Genomic DNA, 15,316 nt, shown 5'->3' with positions numbered 1-15,316 from the left:
GCCTCTGTGCAAATGCATGTTTGCACATTTTTAAGATCTTACGATGGTGCAAAATAATACGACAGGTGAAGTTTTAATTCGCTTGCGTGGCACCTTGACGCAGCTTCGGAGGCGACGGAAATCGTTGCCCCGCGGGTTGTACGAGGCGCCGTCTCTGTCGCCAGGTCCCTGTTGTGCATTTCTCTATCTCAAATATAGATTCAGTTCGTTTCTACTCGTGAACATATACATGTTTCACAGATATACAGTGCAGTTCTGTGTTCCAAAAAAATCCGAGTGTAATGCTTTCAGTTTGATTGACCAATTTGCTGACAAATTGTTGGCACATATTTAATATACATATTAAAACAATTTTCGCATTAATCTAGATTCCTTAACACGATTGTGTTTGTTTTCGCTTCAGCAGTCACATTTTATCAATAAAGTCACGTAGAAGGGAAGTAATACAATAATAAAAATAAAACATAATAAAATAATTCTCACGACGTTTCGGCTACAACGCAAGCAGCCGTCTTCAGGTGAAGAATGAGACACTACCAAGCTAGGAGCTTGTATATAAGCTGGGTTGGAGGTGGAAGAGCGCCTTAACAAAAAGAATGTGCATATGAAGAGGAATTTAGCATATTCATGGGAAATGCGTAGGAGGTGTTTGAGTTCACTGGAAATGTGTTCATGGTCGGAGATGCATTGGGCTCTATGATATAGAGTCTTGATGAGGGAATTTTTCTGGGATGGATGGTGGTGGGAATCCGGTTTTAGGTAAGCATCCGTATGGGTGGCTTTCCTGTAGACAGAGTGGCTCATTGAACCATCAGGTCTCCTTTTGATTCGGACATCCAAAAAGGGTAGCTTGCCATCTTTTTCGACTTCCATGGTGAATCTGATGGCTGGGTGTATGGAATTGATGTGGTCGAGAAATTGGTCTAGAGCAGGCCGGCCATGTGGCCAGATGACAAAAGTGTCGTCTACGTACCTCTTCCATAAGGTCGGGCGTAGAGTGGCTGTCTGGATGGCGTCCGTCTCAAATTTCTCCATGAAGACGTTGGCTACAACCGGAGATAGGGGGGGGCCCATTGGGGTGCCCTCAGTCTGCTTGTAGAAAGTTTCATTCCAGGTGAAGTATGTATTGGTTAAGCAGTGTCTCACCAGGGGGGGTACCCCAGCATTCAGTCCTTGATGAACCAAGTCTTCAATGATTGCGATGGTGTCAGGTACAGGAACCTTGGTGAATAAGGAAACCACATCAAAACTGACAAGCAGGTCGTCTGGGGACAGGGCAATCCCCTTGATTGTCGATACCAGGTCAGTAGAGTTTAGTACCGCAGAGGTGGTTTTTCCAGTGAAAGGCCGTAGGATTTCAGACAAAAAACGAGCCAATTTATAGGTGGGGGAGTTGATAGTAGAGACAATGGGACGAAGAGGTGTATCTTCTTTATGTATTTTTTTTTTGTCTGAAATCCTACGGCCTTTCACTGGAAAAACCACCTCTGCGGTACTAAACTCTACTGACCTGGTATCGACAATCAAGGGGATTGCCCTGTCCCCAGACGACCTGCTTGTCAGTTTTGATGTGGTTTCCTTATTCACCAAGGTTCCTGTACCTGACACCATCGCAATCATTGAAGACTTGGTTCATCAGGGACTGAATGCTGGGGTACCCCCCCTGGTGAGACACTGCTTAACCAATACATACTTCACCTGGAATGAAACTTTCTACAAGCAAATTGAAGGCACCCCAATGGGCTCCCCCCTATCTCCGGTTGTAGCCAACATCTTCATGGAGAAATTTGAGACGAACGCCATCCAGACTGCCACTCTACGCCCGACCTTATGGAAGAGGTACGTAGACGACACTTTTGTCATCTGGCCACATGGCCGGCCTGCTCTAGACCAATTTCTTGACCACATCAATTCCATACACCCAGCCATCAGATTCACCATGGAAGTCGAAAAAGATGGCAAGCTACCCTTTTTGGATGTCCTAATCAAAAGGAGACCTGATGGTTCAATGAGCCACTCTGTCTACAGGAAATCCACCCATACGGACGCTTATCTAAAACCGGATTCCCACCACCATCCATCCCAGAAGAATTCCCTCATCAAGACTCTATATCATAGAGCCCAATGCATATCCGACCATGAACACATTTCCAGTGAACTCAAACACATACGCCAAGCTCTTAAGGCTAATGGTTACTCCGACTACACAATCCGCAAAGCCATCTCTCCAACCATCAAGAAGGATCCTGTTGAGGAGCCTTTCAAGACCATCACCTTACCTTACATTGCTGGGGTCACAAAAAAGATCTCCAAAATCCTGATTAAACACAAGATCCAGGTCCGATTCAACACAGTACATAAAATCCGTGATCTGGTACCGTCTGTAAAAGATGTGGTTCCAGACATACAGCACCCTGGTGTCTACAAACTAAGTTGCCTCTGTGGTAGCAGTTACATTGGACAAACCAAACGACATGTCTCGGACCGCATCCGTGAACATAAAGCTGACCTGAAACACGGTAGGACAAACACCTCAGCCGTGGCAGATCACTGCTACAACTCAGTGGGCTCACATGACATTGACTTCTCCAAGACAGAGGTTCTCTGCAAGCCACCTGGCTATCATGAGAGATTCGTTCATGAGGCGATCCACATATACAAACACAGAGACAATTTTAATCGAGAAGATGGATTCTGGCTTAGCAATCATTGGAAGGACGTAATAAACCATTTTGATACACATTAGGGTAGGTAGAATAATACATAGTGTTATGTTGAAATGTGGTTTATTGCAATACAGTATATAATTTAATGTTGGGTTTATCTATGGCAGTATATAGTACGGTATATGCTCGGTTGATGTAAGAGAATAAAGTTTAGATGGAAGCATATTATATAACTTTTACGACGTAGTATTGTAATGTATTACTTGCTGTTAGTAACTCAGCTTATTGTAGAGTATAGTAAGTATACTGATGGTGCTATGCAGTTTATATTTTAGTCTTTGTATGTAGTTTATACCTTAGTTTTCTACGGTGTTGTTTAGTTACTGCAGCTACATATCATTGGCATTCCTTTCCTTTGTTAATGCTAATCCCTGCACCCCCCCTTGGTGCTCTTGATCCTGCATAGTGCGTGGGCATGGTATGACTTTGAAGCCCCCCCGCCCCCTGCGCATTTCCCATGTATATGCTAAACTCATCTTGATATGCACATTCTTTTTGTTAAGGCGCTCTTCTACCACCCCCAACCCAGCTTATATGTAAGTTCCTAGCTTGAAGTGTCTCATTCTTCACCTGAGGACGGCTGTTTGCGTTGTGGCCGAAACGTCGTGAGAATTGTTTCATTTTATTATGTTTTATTTTTATTATTTTATTACTTCCCTTCTACGTGACTTTACCGAAAAAACCAAGAAGATTCTTTATGTATCTTTGGCAAGCCGTATAATCTTGGTGGCCTGGCTGCAGAAGGTTTCAACGAGAACTGTTTGGTCTGATCAAATAATGCGGTTGAATCAGAAATGATTTTGTTGGTTTTAGTGACGAGGCTGTTGGTGGGGTCTCTTTTTATTTTTGTATAGCTGCCATCGTTGAGTAGTTCTTGAATTTTCTTGTTGTATTCTATTTTGTCCATGATGACAGTGGCATTGCCTTTGTCGGCTGAGAGGATGACAATGTCATCCCTCTTTTTTAATTGAGCTAATTCAAAACGCTCATCTTTGCTGATGTTGCTTGCTGGCATCTTAGCGTTTTTGAGGGTTGCAGAGATTTCAGATCTTGCTACGTCTGCAGCGATGTGACTCAAGCCCTTGAGAGCTACATCTACTCGAGCAATTATATCATTAACTGGTATGTGTCTAGGTGTGACTGAAAGTGCTGCTGATCCTGCATAATGCATGGGCATAATATGACTTTGAAACCCCCCCACCCACCTCCTACGCATTTCCCATGAATATGCTAAATTCCTCTTCATATGCACATTATTTTTGTTAAGGCGCTCTTCCACCTCCAACCCAGCTTATACATAAGCTTCTAGCTTGGTAGTGTCTCATTCTTCACCTGAAGACGGCTGCTTGCGTTGTAGCCGAAACGTCGTGAGAATTATTTTATTATGTTTTATTTTTATTATTTTATTACTTCCTTTCTACGTGACTTTACCAAAAGAACCAAAAAGATGAATCCCTGCAGTCACGAAAGCTTTAAATCGAAATTTTATCAATAATTCATGACAACAGAGGAAGTAAAAACCTGCTTGAATGTTGTCATAGCAAATCTCTGACTACGTATTTTGACCTAGGAGAGAATAAGAGCAGATTTTTATCCTAATTGCCTTCTGATGTTCTCCATGGCCAGCAATTAAAACTTATGTTCCTGGCTGGGCAGACCAGCAGTGTATCATTGCACCACTCAATGCACACACACACAGACACACACATAGACACACACTGATGCACACACAGACACACACTGATGTACACACACACACTAGCGTACGGTGATTCATTGGTGGTCACATTTTTGTGGAAACTGTGTCCGGGTGGCAGGAATGTCTTTGTACGGAGATCTGGTACCGCTGTTGCTGTGTGGAACGTCATCACACAGTATATTGGACAGTTTAGAAAGAGCGAGGCTGACCAAGTGATATATCCGACAAGTACGCTCGTGAAGAGTGACGCGCGAATTTAAATCAGAACGCGAAGTTCACGGTGCACGGCACAGGAACTGGATTCGCGAGATTACATTTTCCCTCATGGCCCGTGGGCCGATTTATTTAAATTTCAAGATGATGAGGTACGATCGTGGAAATGTATGAGTGTTGTGTGATTGATGTGTAATTGATGTGTAATTGATGTGTAGTTTGTGTGTACTTCATTTGTTCCGAGGCTAGTTTTTTGCACGTCCTGCGATTGTTGGCAGCGTGTTGCTTATTCTTTGGTTCTTTCGGTAAAGTCAAGTCGATAGAAAATTTATAATAAAAATTAAGTGAATAAAAATAATAAACAATAATACTGTCGCCTGGGTCTTAATCGGAGTGAGTGTACTGACAGTCTATAATGTAGACTGTAGCCTGGTTCTTAAGCTGGGTGAGTGTACTGACAGTCTATAATGTAGACTGTAGCCTGGTTATTAAGCTGGATGAGTGTACTGGCAGTCTATAATGTAGACTGTAGCCTGGTTATTAAGCTGGGTGAGTGTACTGGCAGTCTATAATGTAGACTGTATCAATGGTTATTAAGCTGGGTGAGTGTACTGACAGTCTATAATGTAGACTGTAGCCTGGTTATTAAGCTGGGTGAGTGTACTGGCAGTCTATAATGTAGACTGTAGCCTGGTTATTAAGCTGGGTGAGTGTACTGACAGTCTATAATGTAGACTGTAGCCTGGTTATTAAGCTGGGTGAGTGTACTGGCAGTCTATAATGTAGACTGTAGCCTGAAAAATAAAAAAATGAAACAAACAAAAAGCCACAGCGTTTCGATCACAACACAAGCGGTCGTCGTCAGGAAAAGGGGGGTTAGCCTCTAAAGGCGAACTGTTTATAAAAGTGTCTCAGCAGCGCCAGCAGCAGCGTGGGCGGGGCAGCCAATGCAGGAGACGACACCGGCAGTGGGTCTACACCAATCAAAGGGCCGTCAGGCAATCACTGCACCCCGCTCCACACACCCACACTGCTGACGGTGGAGGTTGATTGACAATAAAACACAAGCCAAGTCATGACCCAAAGTGGTTGATGACATCTTTGCTGAGCTGAGACCATCCTCTTTGTTGAAATTGTGTCTGTAGATATGGATGGCTTCATGAACGAATCTTTGTTGATAGCCAGTAGGCTTGCAAAGTACCTTGTGTGTTGCTTGTTGTTGAGTGTTTATCCTCTGATGCGTCGGAACGCTCATTAACTGCTGTTCTAACTACGTTATACGGCACTTAAAGAAGAACCCGGAAATTCAATCAGATATCGATTGAACCAGGATTACATCTTTAAAATCATATTTTCAAGGTTTTGTCTGTATCCTAAATGTAACTATGGTATTAAATCAAAACGTGACATATTGCCTCTTTTTCAAGGTGGACCTGGATTACAACTGATATGAAATTAATTCCATACTCATAAAAAATATATGTATTTAAACACGAGTGTGATATAGTCCTCATTCTCATCACTACCATTTCCAAAATCTTCTTGGGGGATGTTCATCAGACTGGCGGGCAATGATAGGTTCTCACGGAGATCATACTAATACTCCCTGCTCCTGGGTCTTCATGGGAAAACACATCACACATGGGGGGGGGGGGGGGGTATCCGACAACAGCACAATTGTTGGCGTCTTACCAGCAGCTGTTTTTATGCCACGAGACTGGTTTCACTGGCTTCGATGACGTTTTAAAAATTAAAATACTGTACTGTATTTGAACGTATTGCTTTGGACTCAGGTTTTCCCAGATGCTCATCCCACGTGGTTCAGCAAATATACCGCAGGCATTCATCAGAATAGATATCTGAGGTTGCTGGTCAGTTCCCTAACCACTTGTGTTCTGGATCGGCTATTCTTACCTTAGATGTTTGTCTTCTAGGCCTTCCGTTTGTAATACCGATTGCTGATTGTGATATCAGATTCGTTACATCACGGTCACCCCTAATTCAGAGAATGGAATGGTCGTGGTTGTCCATAGTTGAATGTGTGGCTTCAAAAGATGCACAAAATGGAATCGCTGATAACATCTGGGCACTTCTGACAGGATTTATATAACTGTAATATTGTAAATTACGGCGGGAGACCACTTTGACGGGTAGCACACTTTATTAACACTTTCCTTAGCCACAATAACACGTGTGGTCAACTACAGCTCACGCTACACGTTCCACCCGGCTACACACACACGGGCTCTCCAGCCCCGTAGCTTCCAGGGGAACTCCCAGACCCACTCCAGCTGGGGTATGGATCACGACCACTGGGTCCCGCAGCCCGGCCCTCACAAGGACGTCTGGCCGCGGGTCCCAAGGTCCCGCCTCTGAGCCACACAGGGTCCCGGCCCTTACAAGGACAGCGGGGCTAGGGGTCTCAGGGCCCTATCTCTTCCTCCTCCGTCTTCCGTCTTCACTGGTCACCAACTCCCCGAGCGCCCGCGCGCACCGCCTTTCATAGTCCTCCGCTCCCGAGGGGGCGGAGCCTATGCGGACCGCGATGTGAGCACCCACTCTAGTTGACCAATCACCCCGCGCTGCCACACGATCCCTACTGCCAGCGCGTATCACCACTACATAACCATCAAGAAACTCCGTGTCGCGGGTATTTTTATTTGCTTACATCTAAGAAGCTTTTGAACCTGTTGAGGCATATATGTGATCTCCACGTGTTACTTCTGTCTGTGTTGTACTTTATTCTTGCTGTTGGTGCTGGAAAACCTGAAAAGAAAAGATCGTATATTTCTAAACAAATGGTCCAGAGAATGTTTAAAAGGGTGTGGATACAAACAAGTGAATTGACAATAACATATCCTGTATTGTGAGAACATGCACCAGGGTCTGGAAAGTTATTGCCAAAAAGCTGCAACTTGGATCACTACCTGTGAGACCTTCACTCCAAACTGCTCTCGAGGAGTTGTACACCCCTAGCTGCCACTGCTATTCATTGGCCTGAAATCAAATGTTTCGCTCCGGATGGCCGCTGCAAAGTATGATCTTGTGTTTTGATTATAGTGTGCTGATCTCTAAAGGTGCATTGAAAATGTTTGATACTCGTGCTGTTATGGAGTGACTTATGCTGCCAGCGATGGCTGCAAAGTTTGGTCGTACATGTGCTGTAGATCGTTTATTGTTACATTTGAATCACAGATCCTATGATCACTGTTACATTGTTTTTATCGCTTCATTTTGGTGATTTCGAAAACGTTTTGGTTTAGCCATATTTGTTTGTTGTAGTACAGAGTTAGACTGATAAATTTGATCTAATTTGTCTTATGGTTGTTATTGTTTGACTTGCATCCCACTGGGATGTTTGCACACAGCGTTGATATTCGGTGCTTTTTCTGGAAGACTTTTGCTGTTTTTTCCTGGATTTTTCTGCTGCGCGTAGTCACTTTAAGATGCTTCTTGTTCATGTTTTTGTTTGTTGCGGTTGCACCCGATTCAAGAGCCGCATGGCTCACAGGGCTATACCTAATAAATGAAACTGAAACTGAAAACTGAATCGCTGTGACACTGATTTACGACAGACTGATTCGTGCGTCGAACTGGAACCCATATCTAACAGGGCCCTTGCCTATGACATCTGGCAGTTCACCAGCATTGGTTGACCAAAGCCTGACGCTGCTGATAAGAGTGTTGCTTGCGATGAACCAATGCTGCTGATTGTGTGTAGTCCCAAGAAGTCGGTGTGTCTGTTGGAAGTAAAAAATATACAGTCAGGTGCCCGATTCATGAGTTGAACCTCCACCTTCCCTGCTATGAGGCTTGAGTGCTACCACTGCGTGACTCTACCAGTTTTAAATATTTAGTTAATATACTTTCAGATTTTTGTATTATTTAAAAAAAATATGTATTGTCCCCCCCCCACACCTCCCCAATGTTATCCCGCTGTTTTACCAGCATCGTAGTCTGCCAAAACCAGGGAACGACATTTCATCACCATAAAAACTTTCGACCAATCTCCCTCCATAGCATCACTTACAAACTCTACGAACGTTTTACCCTGCAGCGAGTTTCACGCCTGGTAGATCCCAAACTCATGCGATACCAAGCGGGCTTCAGATCCGGTCGATTTTGTGCAGGCCAACTACTAAACCTCACACAGCACACCGAAGATGGCCTCCAAAAGACATTCATCACCGGCACATCATTTGTTGATCTATCTGCTGTATATGACACTGTTCAACATCGCATCTTGATCCACAAACTGTACCTCATGACTGGCGAACTAGATCTGAGCCAGGCCCCCTAGAGAATAGACGCTTCTACGTAAAACTAAACTGGCAGAGAAGTAGATGGCGTAGCCAACAGAATGGCTTTCCACAAAGGCAGCGTGCTCGCCCCACTTTTAGTCGATATCTACACCAACGATCAGCCACTTCCTACTCAATGTCAGCAGTTCATCCATGAAGGCGATTTTTGTATCACCACACAGCAGAGGAATTTCCAGGACCGAGAATATCCTGATGAGAGCGCTGGACGAGATGTCAAGATACTCCCTAAATAAGCATCTCAATCCCACCACGAGTCAAACCCAAATCTGTGCCTTCCACCTGGGAAACTGAGATGCAGAGCGACACCTGATTGTCACCTGGGGTGACCAGGGCCTCGAACACCAGAGTCACCAAGTGTACCTCGGGGCAACACTGGATGCCATACTCAGCGACAAAAATCACACTTTAATTACCAAAGCCAAGATTAACACACGAAACAACATTCTGCGAAAGCTCTCTAATTCAAAGTGGGGATCACATCCATCCACGCTACGCACCGCCGGCTCAGCACTTTGTTTGTCTGTGGCTGAATATGCAAGCGATGCTCAACCCACAGTACACATGTCGACACCGCCCTAAATGGCGCGTGCAGAATAACAACAGGCTGCCTGAGAGCCTCCCTGTCCCCTGCCTACATTGCACGATCTGGCATAGTGCCCACACTCCGCAGGTAACCACGACCGCCAAGTCCTAGAGCGAGACGTCCACCATCCGCTTCAATGGCCATCAGCCAGCACCACCGTCGTCGTTTGTTATCGAGAAACAGCTTCTTGTGCTCAACTGTCACCACTGGCCATATCACCGGAATCTGGCAGAACAAAGAGAGTCGGACAAATCAAGTGACGCAGCTGCTGAATGGGGCCGGTGAGGAATCACTCCCAGTGAGCAGCTCGCGTCTGGCTCCAATTCCAAATGGTTCAAATGGCGGAGACTCAACAAACTCAGAGTGGGTTTCGGCAGATGCAACGCTCTCATTAAATCATGATCGCAACACCCGCGATCGAAACGTCGTAGTTTTTTTGCTATTTTTTGTTATTTTTTTTGAACCTATCTCCGTGACTTTACCGAAAGACCCAAGAATTTAAACAGTGCAAATACAAAAAAGGTAAAAAAAGGTCTGCAAGTGAGGTTGGAAATTCAAGAGGGCTTATATGAAAACCACACCAAAAAAAGAACAATTTATATACAAAACTAATTGATCAATCAATTAAGCGAAGCATTCTAATTACAATTACACACACTTAACTCAGTGTTAAAAAAGAAACATGTTTATTTTTTCGTGCGCATATGCTTGTGCGTGTGTGTGTGTGAGTTAGGCGCCATGGAGGAGACGACTGGGTAGTTTGGCTCATCAGGCTGACCCGGAGTCAGAGGCACATGTCAGACCAGGCACTATTAACTCATCGAAAACCTTCCTTTTAGGCACATTGCGTTGTCGCTTTATCTCCCAAAATATCCTACATACGGTCTTATTACCCTTCACACAGTCCCGTGAATTCTTATTTAGCAAAATTTACTTGAAACTGTTGATTGGCACATAAAACAATATTTGCAATGATCTAAAACCTCAATTGAATATGATTGAGCAATTATCGATGAAAGGTCGGAGACTGTCAACTCGTGACGCTTCAACTCTTGACGAAACCGGTTTCATCATGGGCGTTGCACGCGATTTGTTGTACGTCAATTAAGCCCAGCACATTGTATCAACATTCAGGGCGTGTGTTGACTGTGCTACGAACCCGGTGACGTAAGTGCAACGCGCATAATTTTCAGCAAATACTCCCTCGTAATCCCGCAGTGACCAGGGTGGTGAAGTATGGCTGTGATCGACACCAGGTGAGGAGGCCTTCATCCAGCAGTGGATTAACAAAAGGCTCTAAATTATTCCTTTAAATTAATGCAAATTCATATACCCAGGAAGAACTCGTATGAGTCTCAGGACACTGACAGGAGGGTGATGCCTTGGCCCAACCCCAATGGTGCTTAGTAAATGAGAGGAAACTCCAACAGCTGGAGGCGACTCGCAGCCTCCAGCTGTTGGCACTCAACACTGCCACTTCACATGCCCGTACCTACAATACCTGGCAAGCCCTACTGGTCACACATCCAAGTACTAATTCAGCAGGCTCAACTGAGCTTCTAGCATGTTATGTTTGCAGAATTGTGCAGTGTGTGCTCAAATCGTGAATTATTTACTCTATGTATATGACTCGTGTGTTCAATTATATACATTTTTTACAGAAAATGTTACGTGGGCATATTTTGCAGAATTTTTTTTGTTAATATGGGGTTTTACGGAGTTTTATATATTGGGGTGCGCAAGCCCTGGGAATACTATTGATCCGATTTGCATTCCTCCTCTGAGCCCTATCGTTCCTTCTTCTGTCAGTTAAACATGGAACGTTGGGTCAACGTTGGTCCAACAATTCCAACAACATGCCAACGTGGGCCTCACCTTAGTACGTTTGCTGTTATGGCACGGATTGAAAAGGTCCCTCTTGACGCACATTAGTGCGTGGTTTTTAATTAAAAAACACAACTTGCCAAAGGCAATCTCTTCTGTTCTTGTTCACCACTTGATTTAAACAAATCGACCGCAGCCCACGTTCAACAATTGTCCCACATGTACTGTAAAAACCCTCGTGATTTCCAGTCTTGTGAAGGAAAACATGTATCTTTTGGTTGGCGAACTTTTTATGATGTTCAAAGGCACGTGCATGTGTGTTCATAGTTCACAATGATCCGCGGGCACATTTTATTCTCCACAGCCGCAGAAACGAAAAAACACACGAGTGGAAATTACGAAAAAATAAAACCGAGTTCTGTACACGACGGTATTTGTCGCGTGAAAACACTGTACAGTATACACATGTTGAGCTATGTCCACGAGGAATAGGGCAACCTCACGACTGTATATTAATAAGGAGGTCGATTTTGAAACATTGTCTCTGGCTCGGCTGAGCCGGCTCACAGCCGTGCACTTGACTTGAGCCGGCCTCAGGGCGTGGTGGCAGCCACACTCAGGCTCCCACCGAGCCGAGCCTGAACCCAGCCACGACGGAGCCGCTCACTCAAGCGTCTCTGCAAGCTCCTTGGAGCGGCACCAGCCCGAGTCGAGCCACATTAGAGGTCGCGCCGGAGCTGAGTCGTGACTAAGAATACGAGACTAAGACGTCTTGGCTTAGAATATACAAGCAGAACGTATCGCTGACAAAGCAATCACTGACAGTCTTGTTGCACATTTAGGTAATAATCCATAATTCTGTCGATCAGCCTGGGACAAACACAGCCAGGCTCGCGTTCCCACACACACGGCCTGTACATCAACGTCGTCTGTGCTGTGAACAACATTCCAGGACACACCCACTGTGGTTTTTGTTTAGCTTTGCAATGCTTACATTTATTTCAACGCTTAAACACATTCCTGCGGAGGGAGCTGGTAGGAACGTTGGGTTGCTCGGTCAATGTCCAGGGTCAACGGCGGCGTGGTGTATTCCGCAAATATGCCCGACTGTGAGGGCGGGCACGAGCCGGCGTGAGTAGGTTAAACGTTGAGTTTTATAAGGGCACCACGGGGTGACCAGCCCCTCCCCACCCAGCCCCACCCCTCCCACCCCCCACTCAGCCCCACCCTCCCCACCCAGCCCCTCCCCACCCTCCCCACCCAGCCCCTCCCCACCTTCCCCTCCCCGCTCAGCCCCATCCTCCCCACCCAGCCCCTCCCCTCCCCACCCAGCCCCTCCCTGCACGACGGACGGACACAATAATCCCCTGTGGGCTGGTGTAACCAGGAGGTTCCTACCAGTATAAATACAACTCTGTTCCCTTACTCTTTCTCTGTTCCCTTACTCTTTCCTGATTTAAATTGGGGGGGGGGGGGGGGGCATCGCCCCCACCTGCCACTGAGCAAGTGTCTTCGACACCGCTCGAGCAATACTGTAGAATGTAGATGCTATGTGCTTCGCTCGATGGAATGGGCCATTGGGCTCAAGGGGCTGCGATGGTGCGGGTTTAAAGCCATGGTCGCGGATGACTTCCTTGCGGGCAGTCCCGGCAAGGTCGTGAAACTGCAGACACATTGAGAAATGTCATCTAAGTTGTCATGACTAACGATCAGCGTTCCATCACTGTGACGGGTAGCATTATTGTCTAAAGTACGCATAGCTCTGAGATGCGTTTCAGAAATCTGACAATACTGTAAGAGAGTCATCTTTAGTGCCGTATATTTGTACAAGTAACAAAACAAACACTAAACACATTTGTTAACAACACCGCGGCTGTGCCTTGAAAAGGCAAAATATACAATAGGTGACATTTTAGACAATGACCCTTCTCACAGTATGTCGGCCAGAGAGACAGAGTGGATAAGATGGCTGCTGTTCTTGTTTACAACATGGGACCTCATAAGAACTACATTTTAAAAATGTTTCCTGATGAAGTGGTAAAATGGCACGTGAATACCATCGTTAGTTTTTCACAAATTTTGAGAAACAAACTCTTAAATAATAAAAAATGTATAACTCCATAAACTCATTTGTATTAAAAGTTAGATTATAAAATGTTGCTGGCACACTGCATTATGGTTAACCATTTAATGCGTGCAGTCTGTTATTATCTACTTTACATAACATAAACAACATAATTATCCACATATTGGATCATTGCTGGGCTCAATTTTTATTTCAATCAGATAAAAGAGGATTTCAAGAAATGTGTGTTCAAAATATGGCTTCTCAAACGTTTAACATTCCTGAACCATGCAAGGTAGAGGAATTTACAGGAGACAATTAAAAAACTGGTATTGATTGTATCTTTAGCTCTTGCTGTCCCAAGTCTACTGATGTATCAGAGGTACGTATTATCTGTACGAATGTGCGTTGGAAACAAATGGGTATTACTACAGGAGGCACACCATACATAGGTCTGTCCAGCACTCAACAATAAAGCTTTGTTTAAAGTGCAGGCGAGGCGTTAGTCCTGCCAACTGAACAGTGTTCGGTTTGAATACGTGACGACCTTCTAGTTTTTCTGGTCTCATTCAGGCCAGAAAATCAAGACAAGGCCACACACCGACCTGTCACTGGGGCTATGATTCTCCACTTGAAGTGACGAGCCACTGGCTTGGACATGTCCGTGTGGCGAGCTGACACAATATGTTGGTCCAATCAATTGCCAAGGCTTTTGGCAGTTTCTCCAATGTAGTGAATGCCACGGCGTTTGTACATGGTGCAATGAGATTTCCTCAAAATCGTAAAAATATATGGTGCTTTCCACTGGTAAATTTTTAACATTTGGAAGGCACGCCTGTGTGTGTGTATTCACAGCGGGAAGGCATCGGGTGTCTGATTTAAAGGTGGTGTACAAGGATGTGAATTGAAATGTCATATTGTTATAGTGCTCATGCTTTGAGGCATGTCACATTTCCTCCCGTGGCTCTGTTTCCTGCTGATCTTTGCAGGTCGGTGACCACGTCGGTTTAAACTCGCTCTGTGAGCCCACTGTTTACCATTCGGCTAGGCAGCAGTGTTTCGATATATTTCGACATTTGGGCCTGTTTAGCTATCCACCTCCAAGCCCTATCCTGGACTCCCCCATTGAATCCAATCCTGGGCGGCCAGTCCAGCCGCGTAGGAGGGACTCTGCATTGCGGTACGATGGAGGCTCTCCCGAGCCTTGCTGCTACTTTCTCACAACGGTAGTGTGGCAGGACGATGGATTTTGCTGGTCTTTTTGTCGGGGGTCAAGGGTTAAAGGGCACTGAAGTCACACGGACTCGGCTTGCGAGACGAAAATGTGGATTGGGAATGAGGGCGGAGATGGAGGGCTAAAAAGGGGCTGTTAAACGCGTGTTCGGGGTTGGTTTTAGGAACGAGTGTGGCTGTGGTTTCAAGAATAAAGATGCGCTTAACCAGTCTCCGACTCCTTTTCACAGGCATGGATTCCATGTGTTTTAGTTTTGGACTCGATGCGTATGAGTTCACATGTCCTCGGGGTGCAAGTTAATTGAAACCCTCCTTTTTGGAGGGGGGTTGGGGCGGGCTATGGCCCCCATTTTGTTAAAACCGCAGACTGCCACCCGACGTTACGGATTGTAACCTAGATATGTGTTCATACTCTTAGTTATTTCGGTAAAGTCACGTAGGTAAACAAGTAAACCCGTAAAAACAAAGTTTTTCACTATAAATCCTTTATATGCGTGGCGGCTAGAGTCATCTCGTCCTCTGGCTTGAGATGGCTGCCACTTATGGGTCAGATGATTGTCTGCCACCATTAAGCAATTGGTAATTAAATATTTAATTTGTTTTCCCTAAACAGTGTAAAATTTAGGATTTTTTCTCACGAAAATTAATTGT

Source organism: Lampetra planeri, chromosome 23 (genome assembly GCF_965212315.1).
Source record: "Lampetra planeri chromosome 23, kcLamPlan1.2.h2, whole genome shotgun sequence".
NCBI lineage: Eukaryota > Metazoa > Chordata > Hyperoartia > Petromyzontiformes > Petromyzontidae > Lampetra > Lampetra planeri.
The sequence above is the reverse complement of the archived record's forward strand: the minus strand, read 5'-3'. Positions refer to the sequence as shown.